Source organism: Rhamphochromis longiceps, linkage group LG23 (genome assembly GCF_057381845.1).
Source record: "Rhamphochromis longiceps isolate RC_006_pf linkage group LG23, R_longiceps_female_GT1.1, whole genome shotgun sequence".
In the NCBI taxonomy this organism is placed as follows: domain Eukaryota; kingdom Metazoa; phylum Chordata; class Actinopteri; order Cichliformes; family Cichlidae; genus Rhamphochromis; species Rhamphochromis longiceps.
In genome coordinates, this window is record NC_140578.1 from 12,765,119 (window position 1) to 12,791,186 (window position 26,068).

The window sequence follows — 26,068 nt, forward strand, 5'->3', positions numbered from 1 at the left end:
GACTGGACCAGTGGATGTGGACTGATGTTTCTATATCATATGAAGGTAGTAAATGACAAAACAAATTAAAAATGCCAAAATCTGACATGAGGTCATCAGCACAGGTAGCAAGAAGCTAACAGAGCAAAACGGTTAGTTTGTAAGCTACTAATCTAATCACAGCATAATATAATTATTTAACCACAGACTTGAGGAGACACGTCACACAGTTTTACCTTCACAATATTCCTGAACACAGTTTGTTGCTATTTATATACCAGTGACCTACTTAGATTGACTCGACACGGTTCACCACAGTTTTCAGGTTTTTCCATTAGGTACCTGGTACCAGGTACTTTTTTAGTTCCAAGCGATCCGAACAGGTACTAAAATGTGGCGTTGTCAGACTGCATGCCACCGATTGGCTGGTCAGTAGCATCTCTTAATGAGTCATGAGAGTGTCTCCTTCATGAAAATCAAAACCGCCATTTTTGAAACCCGGCAATGGGAAAAATGGCTTCAAAAAATAGTAGGTACTAATGGAAAATAGGCTTAAAAGACTTGTGTTTGTGTGACTGTGGTGACCTTAATTCACAGGTAACATAAAATGTTTCTCAACTTAAGGAAATCATTAATATAATATTATATAATATGATTAATATTACACATGATGAGGGTTATCTATGTAACCACAGCATGTCAGTGACTGTGGCCTGCAAAGAGTATACACTATATGTAAACAAAGCTTAAAACATCCGCCCACTGTGCAAAGAGATGTTGGATTAATGACAGAAATTATTTCAATGTCAAACTTAGGCTCATTTTAGATGGCACTTTTATACTGCTTCTAGGGGCTCTGTAGTCCCATGTTTCCAGAGGGTGGAGGACCTGTTCCCCACCCCCTGGAAACATGGGAAACAGTTATGTGTAAAGGAATGCAGAGTGATGGTCCATAATCAGTGGATGGTTGGTGCGGGCTCTTGATGCTAAAACAAAAGTGAGCAGCTGCACGGTGAATTTGGAGCAGAAATGTCCCCAGCTTCTCACAGGAAGTTTGCACAATGGCTATATCGACAAAGACTATCTAGCAGATTGTGCAAGTGTTTGTGTATGAACTGGACTAACTCTCATACTTTTTGTCGCAACTTCTCTCAGTCTAGCTACTGATCACAACCACAATCTTCATTCATTCTTCACAATAAAACAGGATAACTGTAAAAAATGAACCATATATAATGCAAATGTTCTTTTAAACTTATTTCAACACATTTTGATAAATTACAGTTTGACCTGGTTAAAAACAAATAAGTTGATTAATTTAAATGAATAAACCACAAAATACCCAGTCCAAAGTTCAAATGTTGAACATCATATTGACCTCCAAGTTGGGTCATCCTTGGACGTCCAATTTGTGGACCTAGTTTGGACATTGTATAGATGTCCAGAATTGGTCATGGACTGATGAACCCAATGCACGTCTATCCCACGTCCAGTGTTCAGTGGGTGGTGTTTGTATTTGCTTCTTGTTTTCCAAAATTTACATCCAGTCTAATATTTGATTGATCTATGGATCCACCAAGCCACCTAGAAGGGCTCGTATTAGGTGATATGTATACAGCAACTGATAACTTACTAAATACATGCTAGGCTTTCAAATAAGATGAGATTGGCTGCATCTGTACAATCTGGTAATTATGGCTGTAACACACTGAGCCAACAATTTTCACACCAGGAAGTTGCCTCAGTCTTCATTTTTTTGCAACCACCATCAATATACATCGATACACACATTCCAAACACAACAACTTAAAGGACTTCCTTTCTTCTTTTCTTTAATTAATTTACACCAGCCTGCCTTATTCATGGAGGGACACCCCTGGCTTTCCCCGCCTCTGCTGCTCTCGGTCATTTCACGGACAGGTGTAAAAGTGTCATTTAAACCTCAAGCTTTAACAGCTAAGTGACAGCTGTGACACACTGCTGCCACGAGTGTTCACATTTGCATAGCAAAGAGCTCTTCCATCATTTTACATTACCTGTCTTTAGAGTCTTCATGTCTCAGCCAATTAAATGCACAGCGAGAATTTTTTACACCTGCCAGTCTCCCTTCCAGCATTCGCTTCACATGCTAACAGATGGCACATGAGAGAACATTTCTGGAGAGCTCCCGCTGAGGCAGCTTTTCAAGGCCACTATATTCATAATGGCACAACACCTGGTGAGCAAACTAAATTGATCTGAGGTAAAATGTAAAAATATCTGGAATATTTGTCCAAAACCTCTCATCATAACTTTTTTTTAACACCACCACCACCACATAGGCCAGGCTGCAAGTACTTACACTCCTACAGGTGAAGTGTGTGGAAGCTGTCAGATGATTATGTCAGTGACTGCAACAGGATACGTGCTGGCAGCAGAGCGACCGCCCAGGCAACAAAGTAATTGGACACAATTAACCCTGATAGTTGGGCAGCAACACACTCGTGCTGCTCGTTTCCTCACCTGTGCTAATCGCTCCTGAACAGCACGCATACATGAGAAACACCGGTCAATTTTCTTTTTCAAAACAAAAAACTCATCATGAGGTCAGTCTTCAAATAAGGAAGAGTCACACTCTCAGTATTTTATAACAGTCAACAGAGATGGAGACAAGGGTCAAACAAGCAGAAAAACAATGACTTAAAGTGACCCCAAAATTTCCCCTTCTTTTGATTGCACACGTGAGTCATAGTACATCTATCATTATATAAAGGTATACTGCTGTGTAACTGTGCTTTTCTTATGCTTAAATGGATCAGCATGAATCACTGACCTAAAAAGTTCAACAGGAAGTAGTGATGTCATACTGTGCAATGAAAAGTATGTGGAGGTCGAGGTTTTCAAAGGGCAAGTGAGCATTTTGATTACAAATTAAACCCTCAAATGTCTCGAGCCATTTAGCAACTAAAATGATTGTTATATTTTATAAAAGAATATTGGTTCTCTGTTTGTGCTTCTAATATTTGTAATGTATGAAAGATTCAATACTGTGCTTACTGTCTGACCACTTTTACTCTTCACACAGCCTGAGCTGTCTGAACCATAAATTCCACATTTGGATTCTTCACTTCATCAAACCTGTTGTCACTGATTTCAGTCCAGTTCTTGTGTAACTTGGCATACCACAGCCTTTTTTCGCTGTTTCCCTAAGAATGACTCGTTGACAGCCGATATGTCTTCAGATCAACTGAAGGTCCAAATGCTTCTCTCAGCTCCTGTGTCAGGTCTCTGCTGTTATCTTTCCTATTTCTTAAGGACATGACTTTCAGATACTGTTCATCTGCTTTAGATAATTTTTTAGGCCTGCTACTTCTGCTTTTGTCCTCTACTTGTCCAGTTCCTTTATTTATTTTTAAAGGACACGCTGCACACCATGCTGAGACAGGCCAAGTTTTGAGCTAATAGCTCTTTGAGAATCACCTTGTTAGTCCAAGAAAATATGTTTTATGCCTGTCGAGCTGCATTATCTTTGGCATTTTTCAATGATTCAGCTAAAGAAATTAGAAAACTATTTTTTGTGACATACTGCTTGTAACAAAGTCCCTAAAGGTACATTTTTAGAATTGGTTCATACTTGTTTGTTATGTTATGTGGGATTAACAGTGTTTCATTCCTTTTAGGCGCCTTTTTTATGCTTGAATGATTCATAGATCAGTGTAAAATGGGTTAACAAAAATAAAAAAAATAAAAGAAGAAAACATAAAAATCAAGACAATCAGCTACATAATAAAAAGGACACATTATACACAAAAATGAAAAAGAACATGTACCAGAGTTTTTGCAGAATTACAAATACAACCCTCTGAAATGTTTCAGTGAAGGAGATGTAGCTTCATAGTTTTTGTAGCTCAATGCAAGTTCGTTTTAAAAAAGAATCACAGCTGACCTTAAAAATTTCGATCTGTAAGTTCTTTGTTTAAATTCAATCAAGGAGCGGCGGTAAGGAGGCAGTCATTGCAGCAGAGCTTTGTCACTGACAGACATGCAATACATACTCTCTTCGATTTGCTGGGGTTCACCATCCTAGCGAATTGAGATCTGTTTCTATAAAAATATCCTATTTTCAGCTTTAATTGTCTTTTAATATGTTTTTAAAAGTGTATCATCCAGAAAAATCTGAACATGGACTACAGGCTGGATAATTGTAGGTGACCTTGTAAATGTCATACTTAGACTTATTTTAAAACTTTGATAAAACTATGTGTGATCAGAGAAAAGCATAAGTCTGTGTGGTTGCAGACCAGGTGCATGTCTTTGGAATAACCATTTCAAAGGCAATGCACACCATCACAATTTTGGTTGTGCCACTATTTTCCCTTGTGTGACTACAAAAACGAGCCAAAACGAGATGCCTAATTATGGAATAATTACCACCAAATTACAACCAAATCAATGATTCTAATGTTTTAAAAAAAAACATACATATTTTCAGGCAATTTTCCATAATCCTGGAAACCATTAGCCAGACTAACAGGCCAATTCCTGCATGAAAAGAAATATATTCACAAATTCATGGCAGGAAATAGTTATGAAATTTAAAATATTCTAATGGCAAATAAAATGACAGGTCATAAATGGGCCTCCCATGTTTAGTGGGTCATGTCTCCAGTGTAGGTTTGGTTCTGTCTTTATGTTTATTCATCTGTTTCCCAGTTGTGTCTCTTCCATATGTCACAATGTCAAGTCTGCATTTTTGTGCACATCTCTTGGTTCCTGTTTTACTTTAACAGTCTCGCGTCCCGTGTTTTGAGTTTCCCCTTTGTCTCGTCATATCAGCTGTCTTGTCTTGTCTTGTCAAGTCAAAGGTTCCATCCAGGTCTCAGGTTATCAAGTATTGGTTTTCTGTGTTTAGCTTTCTGCAGTTTATGTTTTTATTAGTCATCCCAGTCTCCTCTTGCCTTTTGCTTTGTAGTATTTTGTGCAGCCAACAATAAAGAAAACATTGCCCTGTACCTGTGCATGTGCAATGACAATAAAGTTGAATTCTATTCTATTCTAAAGGCTTCCACCTCTCCGTTGTCTGCATTTGGTTCCACCTCTTTCTCTTCACACAATCTACCCTTGCATATCATGACACAAACAGGTGAATCAGCATTTGTACAACTTAAAAATTTTCCAATTCTAAAACCTTGCTTCACGACTCATCGGCGGAGATTCTTCTGGCAATTTTTCTGATTTTGCATAACCAGTAGGCGCAAGCGACAAGTCTGTCAGTCTTGCCTTATCAAGAAACGGCTAGTTCTCCCAGAAATGAAGAAACCACAGTTTTGAAATAAGAGACATTCACAAAGTCTGCCACTCATATCATTATACACACAGAATTGAGCATAAATGGAAAGTTTTTCTTGTCTTCCACTCCAGCAAGAATAGATCGAACTGAGTGGGCTGTAAGAGACTACAAACAAAATCTAGTTCAGTATTTAATTATGTCTCATTGAAGATGTGTATCTTTGGCAGTGAAGCTGCATTACATTACTTTCTTCATTATGTACAGTATAATTGGGTGGCAGGCTGTAATTCAGCACCTGCATACAGTACCACTTAGCAACAGTTAGGCTGTGACTAGTCAATCAGTAGATGGAGACAGCTCATTAACTTTAGGGAAAGAGATGGCATGAACTAGAAATTAATTAGCATTAGTGTGTAGGTTATTTATCCATGCAGCCATCAGAGAATACTATCTGTGGTTCCATTAAATATGTTGTACTGTTCAGATCAAATACCAACACATTAAAAAGTGTGCGATCAGTTGTGCACTGGTGAACGGGCACTTGGAGACATTTATACGCTCCTCCAATGAAGGGAAGCCTGTTGTGAGATTTATTTGCCATTAGAGTGGGCAGAGCATGATGAACAGGTCTATAGAGACATTAGCTAATCTTGCTTCAGGTTTGCACTGGAGCCTGGCCCTGTCTGTACATGAGCCGGCGGTGACGAGCGGAGACAAACTGCAACCTCGTCTCTGTGTTTGACACACTGACAGTGATATTTACGGCAAACAAAAACGTGTCACCGTAGCTGCATATTTGCCTTTCTGTGGTAAAACAAAATTAGAAATGTCCTTGTCAGGCCGCGCTCGGCTGTCAGCTCTATTCAAAGAGAACGGATTTGAATAAAATAAAAGACAAAGGAATGCCAGGACGGTACTCATCTATAAGTCCATGTTACTTCTCACCTCTCTTTATCTTTTGCTGCTTTAGTCTCCATGAACTGTCAAACGATGACAAACAGCACTGAAAATGCATTTTCATTATCTTTGCTTTCACTGGATGTAACATTCGTAACCATCCGAGTTTATTTAAATAGTCAAACTGATCAGTTCTTCTGACCTCCTGTGTTATTCTGAGGGAATTTGGCTCTACCCACCAAATCCTCTATTGAGTGGCTACCTTCTGTTTTTCAGTAATTTCTCAGGACTTATCACAAAAAGGTATAGAGCAAGAAGTAAGTGCCATGGTTCCCAGGTCTTTGAGAAATGGTTTTTAGCTTTCTGAGTTTTAGTTTCCTTTTGAGATTAAGTATATTTAATGTTTGAGTTGTTTCTTGACTCTTTTGTTATCTGGTGGTTCCAGTTTGCTGTTGTGCTCACTTTGTTTAGAGCTGTTTTAATACAGTTCTTCATATTATGAGATTTTCAAGTCTAATTAGTTTATGTGTTGTCACATTAATATCATTACAAAGTATTTGTTAAACTTTTTAAATACACATATTGCAAAATTCACATCAGTTTTTTCTAATCTTGGTAATTATTGTGTTTCTTTATTTCTAATTCAGTTGGATTCTGATCTACACAGTGATGGCAAAGTGTTATCATAATTATACTATACTTATAAAGACTCATAATGTATAAACCTACCATAAAGTATATAAAACTGAAAAAGTTTGACTATATAAAAATGAACCGTATTTAACTACAGACTTGGTGAATATAAGAACACTGGATATTATGATTTTGATCTAGTTATTAACATTTTATCTTGCAATTAAAATTGTAATTCTGTAGTTAAACAAAATGTTATATCATATAATCTCAAGTGGAAAATGTCTGTCTTAATTTTCTGTCATTTTAAAACTGTGAAATAACTCAAATGTTTAATTTTAAAATTAATCATAGTTTTGAGTATCTCTTTTCAATCTAAGTCACAATGTAACATGAAATATAGTTTTTCTACTAGTCCTCGTACCACAACATTATTACTTATGTTTATAATCCTTTCATTTATCAGACAAAGAAACTTTGATTGAAATATTAAGTTAAAAAAAAGATCTTTTAACTTAACGTAAACCGGCTTTAACAACTCATTTACCTTGATGACATAAGTTCACTTAAAAAAACTTCTCTTACAATCTGATTATTTTGTCAAATCAAATGTTTGAATAACTGTTCTATAATCCTGCTTCAGTAAGTCATAATTTTGACTTATGATTATAATAACTGACCAAAAAACTTGTTCAAATTCTGACTATTACCAAGAAACATTTTTACCAACCAATCTTTTTGACTAGATACCTCACACACGTGACTACATAATTTATTAAGTATCTCAAGCTTTAGAAAAATCATTTAAAAATTATTATTATCATTTTTTTCTTGTCCTTCCCCATAGTTGGAGTAGCTACTACCCACTGCTGCATATTTTAGTCTGGTTGTTAATCACATGAGCTAGCAGGAACTCCTGATGACTCCTGGGGGCTCAACCCGGGGTAGCGGTCATGTCCGGTTAGGGGCTCTGTTGGCTCTCAGGTGACTGTTTCCTCGCGGCTGCGTGCAGCGGGACTAGGGGAGGGTCTGTGCTGACGGACGTGGGTTACTGACCTGGTAGCCTGGCTGCCCCTGGGTGGGTCCGGGATGGGCGTGAGGTTCTGGGGGCGCTCCGTCTCTGGGCTGGGGCCCGGGCCGGGCCTCGGGGGCTTGGGTCCTGGTTGGTGTGTTGCCGGGGTTGTGGGCGGGTGGGTGCATGGGGGCCCAGCCCTGGAGCAGGGTGCCGCCGGTGCATCGAGCCACCTGGGGGGCTCTTCAACTGGTGGGGAAGATTGTCACATCTTGCAGGAGCTTTCCTCTCCTCAGGGGCTCTCTCTACAGGAGGGGGAGATACAGGAGAGGTGGAGGAAGATCTCAGCCTGGGTGTTTATTGTCTTATGTAGTCTGGAAGAAGAGTGGATGGTGGGGTGGGTGCAGTTTTCTCTGTGGTGGGGTTGGGTGGACTGTCCTGGGCTCTGTGGGGCCGGGAGGCGCTGCTGCGCTGGGCCCCGGTCTGGATGGGCCTGGGCCCCCTTTCCCTGGCGGGTCGCGGAGTGTGGGAGTGCCTACTGGGGTCAGCGGGGGAGCTGGCCCCAGGGAGGGGTCACTTGCCCCTCCCTTCCTTCCCTCCCCATCTCCAGCTGCCTCCCTCTTCCCGCTCCACCACAACCACCCACACATGCAGGACCTTGGAGTAGGGGTATGTCACCAGGGTGCAGAGGAGGCCACCCCCCCCGTCCCCCGTCCCCTTCTGGCTGCCTCTGCCTCAATTTTATCCCACAACTTAGACATTCACATTACTCACACTCTCATTACACATACATATAGGATCTTGGGGGTGGGCACGATACACGGAATCCAAAGTACCATCAGGGTGTACACCCCACCCCTGGCGTCGTTGCCCACCTCTCAATGTTAAATACACGTAGACATTGAGGGCTAGCAGGAGGGACTATGCGCTTACCTGCTGCTCTCTGGCAGGTAGCTCCATGCCCTCCTGGGTTTTAAATGCACCTTAGAACACACATGCATCAACACTACAATGAGCGGGTGGAGGGAGGTTTGGAGTCTTCTCTCACCCCCATTCTCTGCGACCTGCTGGAGCGGGGGGGCTAGGAGGAGGAGTTGGCTGTCCGACTGCGGTCTGGAGTGTGGGGCCTCCCTGCTGCTGCGGAGTCGGGGCGGTCTGCCTCCCCCCACCGCAGGGAAAAGGGTAACACCACCTGGGTCTGGGTGCAGTTCCCCCCCTCCAGGGGCAAGGGTACCTAGACCCGGGGCTTAGAGTACGCTTGGGGAGTGTGATCGTGTGTACAGCGTCTCTTTATGTCTGTCTCCACGTTGGTTGAGTGTGGAGTAAGTGTATATGAGAGCATGAGGGTGGGAATGGATGTTTGTATATGTGTGTGCCTGTATGTCTGTGTCTATATGTCAGGTTGGGTGTCAGGCGCCACCTCTCTGGGGACATCTCAGGCCCTCCAAGGTATGGAGGCCTATCTCCCCCTACCACCACTTCCCCTGCCAGTGGCGGACTCCCTCAGACATCGGTGCGTTGGTGGTTCTTTGTGTCCGGGGATGGGCGTCCAGGTACACACCGGCTCACTCCTTGGCGGCCGCTTATCGGGGCCTGGAGCCTGGGGCTTGCTCGGGCCACTTCTCGGCCTGGGGCTCGGTCACTCAGGCACGGCTGGCTGCCGGCGGAGCTCACGGGCGCGTTACTGCAACTCCCCCTGGCTTCTGCTCCGCGGCTGCTGAGTGAGCCCTCATCTGGGATTCTCCTCAGCTCTTTCTGGGACAGTGGCGCGGCTGCCCCTCTGTTGGTCTTCCTTGGTCTCTTGTGTTCTGGGGGCCTCTGGATGTCTGGAGTTTTGATCTCCTCCATACCTGCTTCATGCCCTGGAGGACGGGGCTGTGCCCCCACCCTCTAGCAGATCATTACATGAAGGAACCTTTTAAAAAACAAAAAAACAAACGCGTCCATGCTCACAGGTGTACACACGGGTGATCACACCCACAAACTACACCCTTTTTGGCTCCTACCTCAAAGCACACTGTGTTCTGTTGATCTTATGTGCTGCACAATAATGTTTAATATTTAGTATTTACTGTCATATTCCCATATATCATTGTGATGTTGTTTATTCTATTACTCTTGTTCTCTTCTGCTTGCTTTCTTTTTTCTTTCTCAGCAGGTGACCCAGGTGATTGATATATGCATTTTTTTTTCTTTTTTTCTTCTTTTTTTTCTTTTCCTGCTCATTCTGTTGGTTTTTGGTTTTTGCCCTTCTCCCCCGTCCCTCTTCTCAGCTGTTCCCTCTTTCTTTCTCCCCTTCTTTCCCCCAGTCAAGTCTGTCCCATATTCAGTAAGTGAAAATAAAATAAACAATAAAAGGTGAATCAAATGGACCATTGTGGCAAGGCTGGGATGGTCAATTTGGTAAAGTAAATCCGTTGGGCATCTTTCTTTGCCTTTAGACAACAATTCTGATGGCAAAAGAGCCAAACGGGACAGGCAAAAAAAAAAAAAAAAAAAAAAAAGGAACTCCTGATGACATAACCACACATGGGATAGTCCCAGCCTCTCGGTTGGCGTCTGCATACTCTAAGCCACAGCATAAGGACTGATGGCATAAAGACTTCTACTCTCACTGTCTGAGCTCATTGCAAGAAGAAATGCCAAGGGCTCTGAAATATTCAAAAAGCAGAACAGATCACCCCCTTCGGGCTAGCTGTACCACGGCTGATCATCTGTCACCCAGTAAGTAGACACCAGAGCCAGTTTAAGGAGGGCCCTTTAACGAAAGTGTGGGAAAATAACTGCAATACAGCTGCAATCAAGGCCAACTTCAATCTAAGAGTTGTACTCACACCTTAGTGCTTTTAGCACTTTTCAGCTGTCTCTTGTTGCACGTATAAAGAGTGCATCACAGATTGTGACCGTTAAATGTATTTCGACAGAGCCCCTGATTTAAATTGAAACAATAAAACCACTGACTTTAAAGTTATGCCTATTAATCATCTTGTTAAAGTGCAAAGTTCTGCTATGAAACCTTGGGTCCTGGTGAGTAGGTTGTTTTGACATGTACCACCCTTGTCATGGTCCATGGCCCTGTGTCTAAGGAGTGTGTGGGATGCCCCGGTGGCCACACCCCCGGGCTGGACCATCACCATCACACCTGCATCCCATTCCGGGCAATTACCTGGAGGACTATTTAACCCTGCGCTGACGGATGCTCCACGCCAGTCCGTTAGTCACCCCTCAGTGGTAACTGGGCTCCCCGCAAAAGCTTTGTATATATGTGTTACATGAACTACGTCAATTTGTGTCTGCCACCTGCCTGTCCTTCAGCCTGCTCGGATCACTAAGTGCACCATCTGTCCTCATCACTGCCTCCTCGGGTTCGCTTCCCACGGACACACTTCCCCCTTCTGAGCCCCACGGTCCCGCTCTGATCCCTCCCACGGTCCCAATTACGGCCTCCCTGTTTCGTTTGTCTTCGTGGTTTTCTTCAGTTCCACATTTTCGCTAACTTGGTTGTTCAGCTGTTCTTCAGACTCAATACGCATTAGGTGTATTGAGTCTGCTCTTGGATCCCACTTGTGTGCATCCACTGTGGTTCATGACAACCCTCCTCAGCATTTTGAACACCAACTGTGCTGCAACCCACAGGACCTAAAAGATCTGCTGCCAATGGCCCCGAGGCAGAGACCACAGGGCACCTGCACAAGTCCCGAGTATATTCCCCTATTGGTCAAGCAAATGGTTTTAATATTGTGGCTTACTGGTGCACATTGCAGTTACTGAAGTAATACTATAAGGCTCTTTATAAATGGCCACATGAATCACCCTGACAGAAAAATCTAAACTTGAATTCTAGGATGCTTTCAACCTTATGTTATGGTTAGAAATATCTGTTCCTTGGATCATGATCAAACTTCCAACCTAATTGCACAAAAATCCTTTAAGCAGTATAAATAAAGATGTTTAAGTCTAAATCCACAAACAACAGTAACAATAACCGGTTGACTTGATTGTGACAGACTGCCCCGCTCATCTCCCACATTATACAAAGGAGGCTTTCTCTTCTTCCCAGACACTGAGACAAATACTCGTGATGTATTAGAGTGAACCAAACGTACAATGTGTAAACTGGATCAATCAATCACTGTCACTGCTTTCAAAGCTGAGTCTGACGCATCCTGACAGGAGCCAAAATAGTTACTAGGTAACAAATGTCTAAACAAATGTCTCCGTCATTTTTCTGTGTGAATGGGCTCCACTTGAAGCTGCACATTTCTTTTGTACTTCTTCCTCTTTTGTCATTTGAAAGCCTCTTATTTTACTGTAGTTGTTAGCTTTAAACCTTTTGTGCACATTAATGAAAGAAAACATTTAAAGTTCATTAGAGGGCTACGTATGTGCGCCTGTTATTATGCAGCACTACTTTTATTCTTTTCATCCATCACCCCATTGTTTTTAAATCGGACAGGGGTTATGTTCCTGCAGATGCAAACTACTGCTGTTTCATGTTTAAAGAAAAAAATAAACGGGGCGCCTTGACTGTGAAGCAGTCACAGAGAACAATTCATTTGTCATAGATTAGATGACTGCCATCGTTCATCACAATTTGTCACTTCGAGCGGTCTCATTACTGTATAACGTAATTTTTCGTCTGGTAATGGAGCTAGAAAAAGCTGCCTGAGGAAAGTGTGACAACATGTCAATCCAGAGGTGTTGTAAACACAGCTGTTTGGAATTCTTATACAGGAATATGTGCTAAACTTGACCAGTCCTCTTCCATAGACTGGTAAATGGTAAATCGCCTGTATTTGTATAGTGCTTTACTTAGTCCCTATGGACCCCAAAGCGCTTTACACTACATTCAGTCAGCCACCCATTCACACACTGGTGATGGCAAGCTACATTGTAGCCACAGCTGCCCTGGGGCGCACTGACAGAGGCGAGGCTGCCAGACACAGGCGCCACCGGGCCCTCTGACCACCACCAGTAGGCAACGGGTGAAGTGTCTTGCCCAAAGACACAACGACCAAGACTGTCGGAGTTACGGTCCCCTAAACCCTTAAGCTTCAAATGAAACATCACCAACCATAACTATATTTATCTTTCATATACAGTTAAGTGATTTCTTAAAGTGTTTTACGTAAAATTGCCTGTGTTTTAACATCTAAAGTGATAAGTTATTATCATGTGTTTATCATACCTGTACCATTTCCTTTATCTGCATGTGACAGATATTACTAACTATTCAAAAGTCATTAGTTATAGATTTCAAACACTTTTATTTCAGAAGAAGTCAAACACTCTCTTTTGTCATTTTAACAACAAAATCTAGATGACCTGGTGACTTCGTAATAAGATGTAGCTGATCAGTGTGGTGTTTGGACAATAATATGGATGAACTTGATTAGATTATTAAGACCAGAAGAGTTCATGGATCGTTGCACTGAGACTGCCTCACTCATCAGCTTTGAGACTTTTCAGGTCGACAGAGACGTAAGAATAAATGTGAAGACTCCACCTGTTATGTCTAAAAGGTACGCGTTCCAGTACCATGTCCTTGTAATATCAGGCATGTTAGTGAAAAAGCCACGTTTTTGGGACCTGAATGCTGAACTGCAAGCTGTTGGAATGTGTCTCTGTTACTCACCGAGGGAATTCATCACTGTTTGAATCAACACCCTGTTTGGATTCCTCAATCAGCTAACTCAGAGGTTACCCAAATGGCTGTGGTTAATGGATGTGGATAATGAATGGATCCCGACCCCCCACCATTTGCTGGAGATGCAGTGGAACACGAAGCTGACACACTGACACAGATGTTAGAGATACCTGCATTTAATTTATACTGAAGCCCCTTATTGTATCATATTGAGATTTTGATTTATTGAGCGCTTTTCTATATTTTCTATTTAACTTTTTCTATTTAAATATTTTAGTGCTTCTTTCTTTAGTGTAATGTATTTGTTTTTCATTTTTTATTTGTTATGTTTTTGGCTGCTGTAACAGTAATTTCACAACTTTCTTCTTCTTCGTATCTTCTTCTTCGTCTTCTTCTTATCATTATTATTATTCATCCTTTATAACTCCCATTCTTGTGTATTAAATTAAATCTGAACAAACATCATGTTGGTGTCAAATTTTTTTTTTTCAGCAGAACAAATCAAAAGCGTCTAGGTTATTTAAAAAAACTGCTCCTTACAAAATGTAATGCCTAATCTAGGGCTGGGCGATATAGCCTAAAATCCATATCGCGATATAATTTGAAGCACGTGCGGTAACGATATATATCACGATATATTCTTTTCTTCTGTATAACCCATTTTCCACACTATAAGGCACACTTAAAATCCTTTAATTTTCTCAAAAATCGAGAGTGTGCCTTATGTATGAATTCTGGTTGTGCTTACTGACCTCAAACCGATTTTGGTGTGCAGAAATCTGTTAAAAATGTTTTAGTACAACTTTGGTAAGCCGCACTGCTTGATGGATTGTCAGAGCATTATGGCTGCCGTAGTGAGGAGCTTCGCGGAGTAATCTGGGTCCAAAACTCCGTCCATTTCAGGTCCCAAAGTCAAACGAACACTGAGAGTTAAAAACGGTCTAAATTCTTTCATCTTTAATGAAATCATCAGCGTTGCTGCTTCAGCAGGTGTAACAATTAAGTTTAACATCCATGCATCCATGAAAACAGAATTTATTAAATTTAACGGAGTTAGAAGTTAACAGGAAGTTAGCTCGCTAGTTTCCACCTAAACATGACATACCATGTTCTGACTGAGATTTCTGAAACTAATTAAAACGTACAGCTCTGCTATCACTTCCAACATAAATGAAGACAGAAAACTAAACAGCAGTGGCGTTTGCAGGGTTACTGAAGTTCGACTACCTGGTATATAATGTTGTGCTACGTGATCGCTAGCGACACAGCTATGTTAGCATAACATTAGCACAGTGAAGCTGGAGGATGAACGCCAAATTTTTTTCCACTCGATAAAAGTTAACGTGAGGGATTCTGTATGAACAAATGCAATCGCATAGCAGGATGCTATACACGGGCCAAACTTCAGTCAGGAGAACAACTGAGATTATTCATCCACAATACAAGGTTAGTTATTAATATACTGCAACAACATGGGAAGAGAATAGCTGCGAGAGAATTCAACTTTAATAAATCAATGTTACGGAAGTGGAGGAAGCGCAGTTTTTGGCTTTCCCCATATTTCAAAAGTGCTTCATCTCTTTGCCATGACTGTCGGCATAATTTGCATGGTTGTAGCCGCTGCAATGCTTTCGACCAAAAAGCATTGCGCATGTTGATGACATCATCAACATGCGATAGAGCGGTATAGTCAAAATCTCTATCGTTGGCCAAATTTATATCGTTTCTATCATGTATCGTTTATATCATACGGAGCCCCGCAGGGGACATGGGAGAAAAAAAATATTAAGACGGACTTTTGCGAGATCTCGCAAAACAAACTCGGGATCTCACAAAAGTTTTGCGAGATCTCGCAAAAGTTTTAGCCGCATTCTTCGATGGCCGCCAGCTCGAAGCCGACCGGGAGGTCGAGGCACAATGTGCCGGGAAAGCGGTGTCCCTCCCGGCTGTAGAAGCTAGCTTCGAGCTAGTGGGTGTCAGATCTCCGAAAACATCGGAGCACTTTTGCAAATATGTGATGTCTTGTAAACCGAGCAGGTATCTGACGTTTACACAACTACATTCACGCCTCAAAATATCTTAAAAGTGTATTTTGTGACCCAGAAAGAGTAATATTACAACTAAGTAGCTGCCGCCATTGTTGGAATTCAACTTTTGCGAGATCTCGCAAAAGTTTTGCGAGATCCCGAGTTTGTTTTGTGAGATCTCGCAAAAGTTTTGCGAGATCCTGAGTTAGTTTTGAGAGATCTCGCAAAAGTCCGTCTTAATTTTTTTTTCTCCCATGTCCCCTGCGGGGCTCCGTAATATCGCCCACCCCTAGCCTAATCACTGAATAATTACCAACAAATTACAATTGAATCCACAAGTCCAAGTCCACAATGTTAAAAACACATATTTCCACACAGCTTTCCATGTTTTAACCTATACCAATGATCAGAAGTTACAGGACAAGTATTCTGGAAAATTAATTATAAGGAGGGTTTTTATGATATTTCACATTACTACAGTACATAAAAATATACAGCTGGGATCACAACTGATGCCACTCAGACAGTTAAAGGTTAAAAAACAATACCAGGTGGGAAAAATATCAAGTTTACTTAAAATTCACCTTTTCTTTATATTTTCCTCCTAAAATCATAACCAGTGAAGTACAATAACAGGAAAAAATGACATTTGGACATTTAAAGTTGACTCTCACTCCACAACATCAACAGAGGCATCATTTTACATTCAGCCCATGTGTTGGAAACGCCTCTTGTTTAACTACGAGTTTAAAAAGTCACATTCATTAATGCCAGCAGGACAAGGTCAAATGACTTCAGCTCACCATCTGTCATCAAAGGACCCACAACACAACAAATGGCTTTCTAATGTACTTATCTGTGGTGTGTGGTCAGGGGAATTACAAAAAATAAATGCTAATTGCCCGCATCCTATTTATCGTCTCTTCTTTGAAATTATCCATACAAGTTAATTTAGTGTGCTGTGGCTGGGCGGCCAGGAGGAATACAGATCTCTGATACACTATAGAATAATAATTTTCCGTGTAAATGACTCCTCGTGGGTGCGATGGAAAAAAAAAAAAACAGCAAAAAAACCCACCAGAAAATAGTCCCTGAAGAAGCTTAGTGAAAAGGTCACTGTGTTTATTACTCAGACACGAAGTCTGGACTCATACATCCTGTGGGTGACTGCTGAACAGTCTAGCACACACATCATCCATAAAAAGTAAAAGTCCCGTTCTATTCATGACTTTCACTTGTTTGCTGTTTCAGTGCATCCATCACTCCCATACAGGGAGTGCAGAATTATTAGGCAAATGAGTATTTTGTCCACATCATCCTCTTCATGCATGTTGTCTTACTCCAAGCTGTATAGGCTCGAAAGCCTACTACCAATTAAGCATATTAGGTGATGTGCATCTCTGTAATGAGAAGGCGTGTGGTCTAATGACATCAACACCCTATATCAGGTGTGCATAATTATTAGGCAACGTCCTTTCCTTTGGCAAAATGGGTCAAAAGAAGGACTTGACAGGCTCAGAAAAGTCAAAAATAGTGAGATATCTTGCAGAGGGATGCAGCAGTCTCAAAATTGCAAAGCTTCTGAAGCGTGATCATCGAACAATCAAGCGTTTCATTCAAAATAGTCAACAGGGTCGCAAGAAGCGTGTGGAAAAACCAAGGCGCAAAATAACTGCCCATGAACTGAGAAAAGTCAAGCGTGCAGCTGCCAAGATGCCACTTGCCACCAGTTTGGCCATATTTCAGAGCTGCAACATCACTGGAGTGCCCAAAAGCACAAGGTGTGCAATACTCAGAGACATGGCCAAGGTAAGAAAGGCTGAAAGACGACCACCACTGAACAAGACACACAAGCTGAAACGTCAAGACTGGGCCAAGAAATATCTCAAGACTGATTTTTCTAAGGTTTTATGGACTGATGAAATGAGAGTGAGTCTTGATGGGCCAGATGGATGGGCCCGTGGCTGGATTGGTAAAGGGCAGAGAGCTCCAGTCCGACTCAGACGCCAGCAAGGTAGAGGTGGAATACTGGTTTGTGCTGGTATCATCAAAGATGAGCTTGTGGGGCCTTTTCGGGTTGAGGATGGAGTCAAGCTCAACTCCCAGTCCTACTGCCAGTTTCTGGAAGACACCTTCTTCAAGCAGTGTGTTACGTCCCCCCCGAAGGGGTCTAGGCATGCGAGTGAGGGGACCAGTAACAAATGAGTCCAGAACAGAATGAAAGGAAAACAGACAGGTGTTCTTAGTAAATAACATAGTCTTTATTATAGATAATCATAACATAAGGAGCCGGCAACGCCGTATTACCAATAACATGCCGAAAAAGGGAAAAAAGGTTGCAACAACAAAGAACACAACAACCAAACAAAAACTCCACACCACGAGGAGGCACTTCCAGGCACTTATTTTCATGCAGGACAATGCTCCATCACACGCGTCCAAGTACTCCACAGCGTGGCTGGCAAGAAAGGGTATAAAAGAAGAAAAACTAATGACATGGCCTCCTTGTTCACCTGATCTGAACCCCATTGAGAACCTGTGGTCCATCATCAAATGTGAGATTTACAAGGAGGGAAAACAGTACACCTCTCTGAACAGTGTCTGGGAGGCTGTGATTGCTGCTGCACGCAATGTTGATGGTGAACAGATCAAAACACTGACAGAATCCATGGATGGCAGGCTTTTGAGTGTCCTTGCAAAGAAAGGTGGCTATATTGGTCGCTGATTTGTTTTTGTTTTGTTTTTGAATGTCAGAAATGTATATTTGTGAATGTGGAGATGTTATATTGGTTTAACTGGTAAAAATAAATAATTGAAATGGGTATATATTTGTTTTTTGTTAAGTTGCCTAATAATTATGCACAGTAATAGTCACCTGCACACACAGATATCCCCCTAAAATAGCTCAAACTAAAAACAAACTAAAAACTACTTCCAAAAACATTCAGCTTTGATATTAATGAGTTTTTTGGGTTCATTGAGAACATGGTTGTTGTTCAATAATAAAATTATTCCTCAAAAATACAACTTGCCTAATAATTCTGCACTCCCTGTATCATTTCCACGACAGGGGAATGATAGAAAAACACAAACGATAAACTCGTTATGCAGCTGCTAATTTAGATTTTTTAGTATGAACCGTGTTCAACCTGATATTCAGTGTAAAATTATAAGTGATGTGATGTCAATGTTTGCATCACAATCCTGATAAAACAGGATTTTTAAAAATATACATTTGTGTGCAGAAAAAGTGCTGAGAAAGTTTGTCTGAGCTACCGTCAGTCTAAGAACATTGTTGAGGCTTTTTTTTGTGTGCGATACACAAAAAAAGCAGATTTGTGACTCTTCAGGCTCTTGAAATGCTCCTCATAATTGCACTTAGCATTTTTTAGACGGTCCTATTGACCATTTGGCTCAGCGTAAATTCATGGCTGTTTCTTTTCCTTTTCAGAGTGAAAATTGTGCTGTTGGATGTCAGTTACGTTTATATAATATGTAATTGTAGCCATTCCTTTAAATGACCGGAATGCTGTTATAGTTTGTGCTAGAGACAAAATTCAAACAAAGAAGCGAAGACAGGGTTACAGGTATATTTCGTATACCATGGCATCATAAAGCATTCAGCAAAGTATTGCTGTCTGAACACACACAGAAAAATCAGCTATGCCTCAATTTCACCATGTGGGCATAATTCTTCAATCCTTTTGGGCCAGAAGTTCAAATGGTTCCTGGCTTTGACATCTCCATTAATGGTATTTTTCCAGTGTATGTCTTTGCAAAGAGATTATTACTTCATACATTAAAAGGGACATTATTAATTAGGTGGCATGAAGGCATCACAGCCCTGCTGGAGATTTGTTGGCTGCACATCCTTGTTGTGCTCCACCACATCCCAAAGGTGACTGCACCTTTGGGACTGAGACCTGGTGACTGTGGACGCCATCTGAGTTCAGTGTCATGCGATGGACACGGTCAGCAGCAATGCTCACAGCTGTTTTTCCAATCTTCTGTTGTCCAGGTTTGATGAGTTACATCAACAGTAAGCTGAGGCTACATGAACTGTAAGCCTCAGCTTACTGTTCTCAGCTAACAGGAGTGGCACCCGGTGTGCTCTTCTGCTGCTGTAGCTTATCTTTTTCAAGGTTTAGCGTGCATTCAGAGGTGCTCGTCTGCATGGCTTGGTTGTAATGTGTGGTTAGAGTTATTACATTATTTGAGTTACAATCTGGCTATTTTCACCCAGAGAACTGCCGATTATTTGATATTTTCTCTTTTTTAGACCCTAGAGATGGTTGTTTGAGGGTAAAGTTCCTGAAACACTCAACAGATCGTGTGACACCAGCCATTTCAAAGTCATTTAAATCTCTTTTTTTCCTCATTCTAATGCTCAATCTAAAGTCTTGAGTATGTCTGCATGCCTAAATGAATTTAGCTGCTACCATTACTGCTGATTCAATAGCTGAATGGGTGTTCCTAATAAAATGGTCGTTAAGTTTAAATATATTAGTGTTTATATTGATGCAGGCTCATAATAAGCATGAAAGCTTCAAATAATGAGTTCTGACTTAACAGTCAGGTAAAAACTGGTTTAAAGACACAGGGATGAGACAGGATGAACTGATTAATGTTATTGTGAACTGTGACTCATGCCAAGCTTGATCGTGGCTCAAGAGTTGGGAGTTCGCCTTGTAATCGGAAGGTTGCCGGTTCGATCCCCGGCTTGGACAGTCTCGGTCATTGTGTCCTTGGGCAAGACACTTCACCCGTTGCCTACTGATGGTGGTCAGAGGGCCTGGTGGCGCCAGTGTCCGGCAGCCTCGCCTCTGTCAGTGCGCCCCAGGGCAGCTGTGGCTACAATGTAGCTTGCCATCACCAGTGTGTGAATGGGTGGGTGACTGGATATGTAAAGCGCTTTGGGGTCCTTAGGGACTAGTAAAGCGCTATATAAATACAGGCCATTTTACTCTGATAAAGTCATGGAATAAACGAAGCAGGAAATGAGCAGAACAGGTCGCTTTTAAAACAAATCTCTTTTGTTGATGTAACTCATCAAACCTGGACAACAGAAGATTGGAAAAACAGCTGTGAGCATTGCTGCTGACCGTGTCCATCGCATGACAGTGAGTTCACTGAACTCAGATGGCGTCCACAGTCACCAGGACTTATATCTGCTTCAGAGTCTAATGGCTTCACTGCTATCACCTCCCATATCTACATATATCTGGACTGGATCTGGACCTGAGCCCTAACTGCTGTAAGGAATTAAGTAACATTACTGAAAGCACACAAATAAGCTACTAAATGGACCTGTTTGAGATTTTTTTTTTGTTATTGTTATTGTGGTTTCCAGGGAAACTCAGTTATATTACTGTTAGATGTTACCAGGTTATAATGAAAAATAGATTACCGAGCTACAGGGAAATTGCACATTATTTATCCTCTCCAATATGTTATTCTTGAAGCTTCAGGAAGCTTAGATAGATTAAACTGCAGTGAAAGCACATGAGTAATAGCAAGAGAAAACAAATTTACATGACATTAATGTTTGGATTAAAAGTAAGCATCCAGCTGAGCACTGGATAACTCTAGAACAAGCGGTATTTATGTAGCTCTGACAAAGGCCATCGTTATGCCGTATGCTGATGGAAAATCTAACCGATCCCTTGTTTGTATGAATCACAACAGTCAGGAGAGGATTTAAAACACCAAGAAAAACAGTTTAAAAAACTGAAATTGACCACAGGATGAGCAGATTACATAGTAAACTTTAGGTTTGTTCTATCAACTGAGGAAAGTGAGAGTTCAGGGTTATTTGCTGGAGTGAAACATTGAGAAAGTAACTCTAATAAAGTGGCACTAAGGATGTAAGAACGGGATCATCTCTTTCAGGAATGCATTGAAAGGGCTTTTCCAGAGCATGTGTGAGGTCATCTATACGTGCCACTGAGTAACACCTAGCGTACCAATCACATTTCTTTCTTTTGTGCCCTTTATTTTTTCCCAGACAGGAACAACGGAGCTTGCACTACTTGGTATCCATAGTAACAGAGATATTATACAAGATTCAGGTTGTAAAAATCCTGTTTGCTAAAGCAGTGACTGAAGAATCTCAAAGAGATGCTGAAGGATCCACCTACTTCGTTGTCCAAAACAACAAACTGTATACAAAAGATGGACGTAGCCACTGTGACATCATCTGTGGGTTTCTCCCTTTTTGAAGCCAAATGGTGCAGGTGCCGACAATAATGGTCTCTTCTTCTATGGATCTATTAACTCATTCACTGCCAGCCATTTTCAAATCAGGTAACTCCCCACTGCCAGGGTTTTTGAGCATTTTTACTCATTTTTGAAGAGCCACAGAAAACTGTGTGTTATGATCATATAAACGCTGAACCTACCAAAATGAAGAACAGACTCTCTTCTTTCATCCAAAAAAAAAGCTTGTTTCTACCATTTTCCATTCTTTAGTAATCAGCTGTAGAAGAGAGGTGGGTTCCACCAAAAATGCCTGTTTTGACCAAAAAAAGGGAGAAAACGAGCTTTTTGTGAAAAATACATTTCAAGCAGAAAAGTGCCTTTGACACTAATATTTCTTGCTTTGTGACACCTCTAACATATAAAATAGTTTTTCACTTCTATAAAACAGAAATAACACTGAGAAAGGTTATGTTTTATCAAAACAATTTATTTACAAATATATGAAAAAATAAAATGTACATAGTGAAACATTTATTCACAATGAATAATTCACTTTTGTGTGGTAATCATTATAACACTTTCCGGGATGCAAGGGCACACAACAAGACTTGCACCACATTTTTGTCTCACTGCGCAATCCCTTACGTGCGCAAACCCTGCACCTCCTTGCAGGTCTACTTTTACTGCTGGTGGGCTTCAGTTTTTCAAGTTGGTGCCTGCCTAGGTCACCGTCTAGCCTGCTATCAGGGTCGGTGTTGTAAGGTGCCCTTGGGGTTTTTCTGCCTTTCCAGTCACCTTCCCCTTCAAATCCCACACCTGCCCCCTCCCATTGAAAAATGTAATTGACGTCTATAGACGTCAATGGCAGTCAACGTAAGTTTTTCAATTGACGTCTATAGACGTCAATGGCAGTGAATGAGTTAAGACTTCCCAATTAGGTTAAAGAGAAAACTTGGGCCAGTTTGCATGCTTTGAGAACACTAATTTATCTCTTAATGCAGTTCTCCCCAAATGAATGATTAATCTTGATCAGTAGATCTACATTTGGAAATGAGAAGAGTTTCGCTATTGGGTGTATAAAAAGCTTGAATATAGCCACTGTGATGTCATCTATTGGTTCTGGACTCAGCAGTTCATCTTGAAGCATCCAAATAAAATCCTAAAATTTCACTCATCAAAACTGCAGCACAGACTTCTCAGATGGTCGGTTAATACAATGAACGACGCAGCAGCCATCGCCATATAATTGCATCAAAAATGCTTGAACAGTGGAGGACAGTGCAGAGCTCCTGTTGAGTGACTCCAAAAACTCAGGTGAAGCCTAGCAGACACTTTTGTAGCAGGCTGATAACATGTTTAGGTGGTTTTGCCATCTTTTGGCTTTTAGCTCCGGAGCTTACAGCTTGCATTTGAAAGAACTTGCACAAGTTTTTTGACACTGTTGGTTCATGCTTACTTTCCATTGTCAATAGTCTTCAGTCAGGCTCCGTTCCCTCCGACTTTAAACATGCTGTTGTGGAACCTATCCTTAAAAAGCAGAATCTGGACTCAACAGTTTTATCAAATTACAGACCAATCTCTAAAGTGCCCTTTTTTCAAAAGTTCTGGAGAAAATTGTAGGTTTGGCAGCTCCAGGCCTTCTTAGATAAATATGACATTGGTGAAGTATTCTAGTCTGGTTTTAAAATGCACCACAGTGCTGAAACTGATCTTTTAACTTTTACTGACTCAGGAGATTCTGACATTTTAAAATTATTAGATCTCAGTGCTGTTTTTGATACAATAGATCATGGGATTCTTATCTTTCAGCTGCAACTATGTGTCGGAATTAAATGAATTGTTTTGGAATGGTTTAAATCCTACCTATCTCACTCTACACCTACGACTGCACAGCCACTAACAGCTCCAACATCATTGTGAAGTTTGCGGACGACACTACAGTGGTGGGTCTTATCACCAACAGTGATGAGACAGCTTACAGGGAGGAGGTCAGCGGCCTGACCCACTGGTGTCAAGACAACCATCTCACCCTCAACGTCACAAAGACAAAGGAGTTGATAGTGGACTTCCGGAGGTGCAGAGAAGTACACACCCCCATCACCATCAGCGGCGCTGCTGTGGAGAGAGTGAGCAGCTTCCGGTTCCTTGGCGTACACCTGGCTGAGGATCTTACGTGGTCAGTATACACAAACAAAACAGTGAAGAAGGCGCAGCAGCGCCTCTTCTTTCTCAGGAGACTGAAAAGACTCGGCATGAGCCCCCGCATCCTCAGGACCTTCTATCACTGTGCCATTGAGAGCATCCTCAAACAATTCTATTCATTGTTTACTCTATTTAACTTGTAAAATATGTGTACACACACACACACACACACACGTAGAAAAATATTTAGTATACACATCCAGAAATGCATATACTATTATATATTGTACATATATTTATTAGTTTCAGATGTAGCCATTCTTGTATTTTGCTTGTTTACATTATTGTATTTTACACAACTCTGTTGCTTGTGAAGCTCGCACACAAGAATTTCACTCACATGTGCTGCACCAATGTACCTGCACATGTGATGTGACAATAAAAGTGATTTGATTTGATTTGATTTGCCAAACAGTTTTCGAATTGATTTTAACACTTGTTTTTAAGACGCTGCATGGACTAGCTCCTACATATGTTTCTGGTCTTCTAACCTGGTATACTCCTGCAAGATCTTTGAGCTCTGCGGACCAAATGCTACTAGTTGTCCCAAGGTCCAGATTAAAACACAGAGGAGACCGGGCATTTGCGGTGACTGCTCCTAAACTCTTTGCCTCTGCATATCAGGACATATATATGTGTACACACACACACACACACACACACACACACACACACACACACACACACACACACACACACATACATACATACATACATACATACATACATACATACAAGGTCCACTGCCAGTTCAGATAGAGGGGGAGGAGGTGGAGGTGGTCAACAAGTACAAGTACCTCGGGCTGTGGGTGGACAATAAACTGGACTGGTCATGCAACACAGAGCACCTGTATAAAAAAGCCCAAAGCCGACTGTACTTCCTCAGGAGGCTGAGGTCTTTTAACATCTGCAGGAAGCTCCTGAGGATGTTTTACCAGTCGGTGGTTGCTGGAGTACTTTTCTATGCTGTGGTGTGCTGGGGGAGCAGCACAGCAAAGAGGGACTCATCCAGGCTGGAGAAACTGATCAGGAGGGCTAGCTCTGTGGTCGGCATGAAGCTGGACACTCTGGTGACAGTGGCAGAGAAAAGGACATTAAAGAAACTGATGGACATTATGGACAATGCTGGGCATCCTCTGCACACGGCCATAAACAACCAGAAGAGTCTGTTCAGTGACAGGTTGCTTCTCCCCAAGACAAGAACTAACAGACTTAAAAACTCCTTTGTCCCACACGCCATCAGACTGTTTAACTCCTCTCTGGAGGGGAGAGGGAGGGGAAACAGGAGGACAAAGGAGGGGGGAACAACTAAGCTGTAGTGCCTCTGCACCTCACTGTACAATACCTTGTGCAATACTTTTTGTAAATAGTCAACAGCGCAATAGACTCAATACTTGAAATGTGCAATTCACTTGTATTTTTATTTTTTATTCCTATTTATTCTATTTATCCCCTTTGTATATTTTATTTATATTTGTCTCTGTATTTATATATGTGTGTGTGTGTGTGTATATATATATATATATATATATAACAGTTCTGTAACTGTAACTTCGGTCGTTGCTGTGCTTTTTTTGGAAGTCGAATTTCCCAGAGGAACCCACCCGAGGGATTAATAAAGTTCTATCTTATCTCTTATCTTTTATATATATATATATATATATATATATATATATATACATACATACATACATACATACATACATACATACATATATATATATATGTACATATACACATATACACATATATATTAGGGGTGCAACGATACACAAAATTCACGGTTCGGTTCGATACTTTGGTGTCACGGTTCGATATTTTTTCGATACAAAAAAAAATGTTCATGCCTTTTTAATTTGTCATTTATTAAAATTATAAATATATATTTTAACACAAAAGCACAGTTTTTAAATTTAACCCTAACCCTTGTGCATGTTGTTTTTTAGCTCGTCATATTGCAGCCACAGAAATTCTTTTGTCCATGAAACCATAAAGCTGCACTTTCTTTTTGCCTTATAGTCTGATTTGTCATAACTTCTCCGTTTTGTGGTAAGCTTTTCTTTGGCTGTCACTTCTTCACCCTGACCTGTCTTATTTGGCTCAGCAGAACTAAAATATATATCTGTCTGTGAAGGTTCTCAGTCATCCAGGTCATCGTAGTGAAATATATATCCTGCCGCACTCACATAAGCTCAGCGATTCTC

General features: G+C 41.2%; 1 protein-coding gene across 2 annotated transcripts in view; it reads right to left on the minus strand.

Moving 5' to 3' along the window:
• gabrg3 (gamma-aminobutyric acid type A receptor subunit gamma3) overlaps positions 1–26,068 on the minus strand; it is a 77,705-nt gene that overhangs the window by 44,673 nt on the left and 6,964 nt on the right. The window lies entirely within an intron of this gene.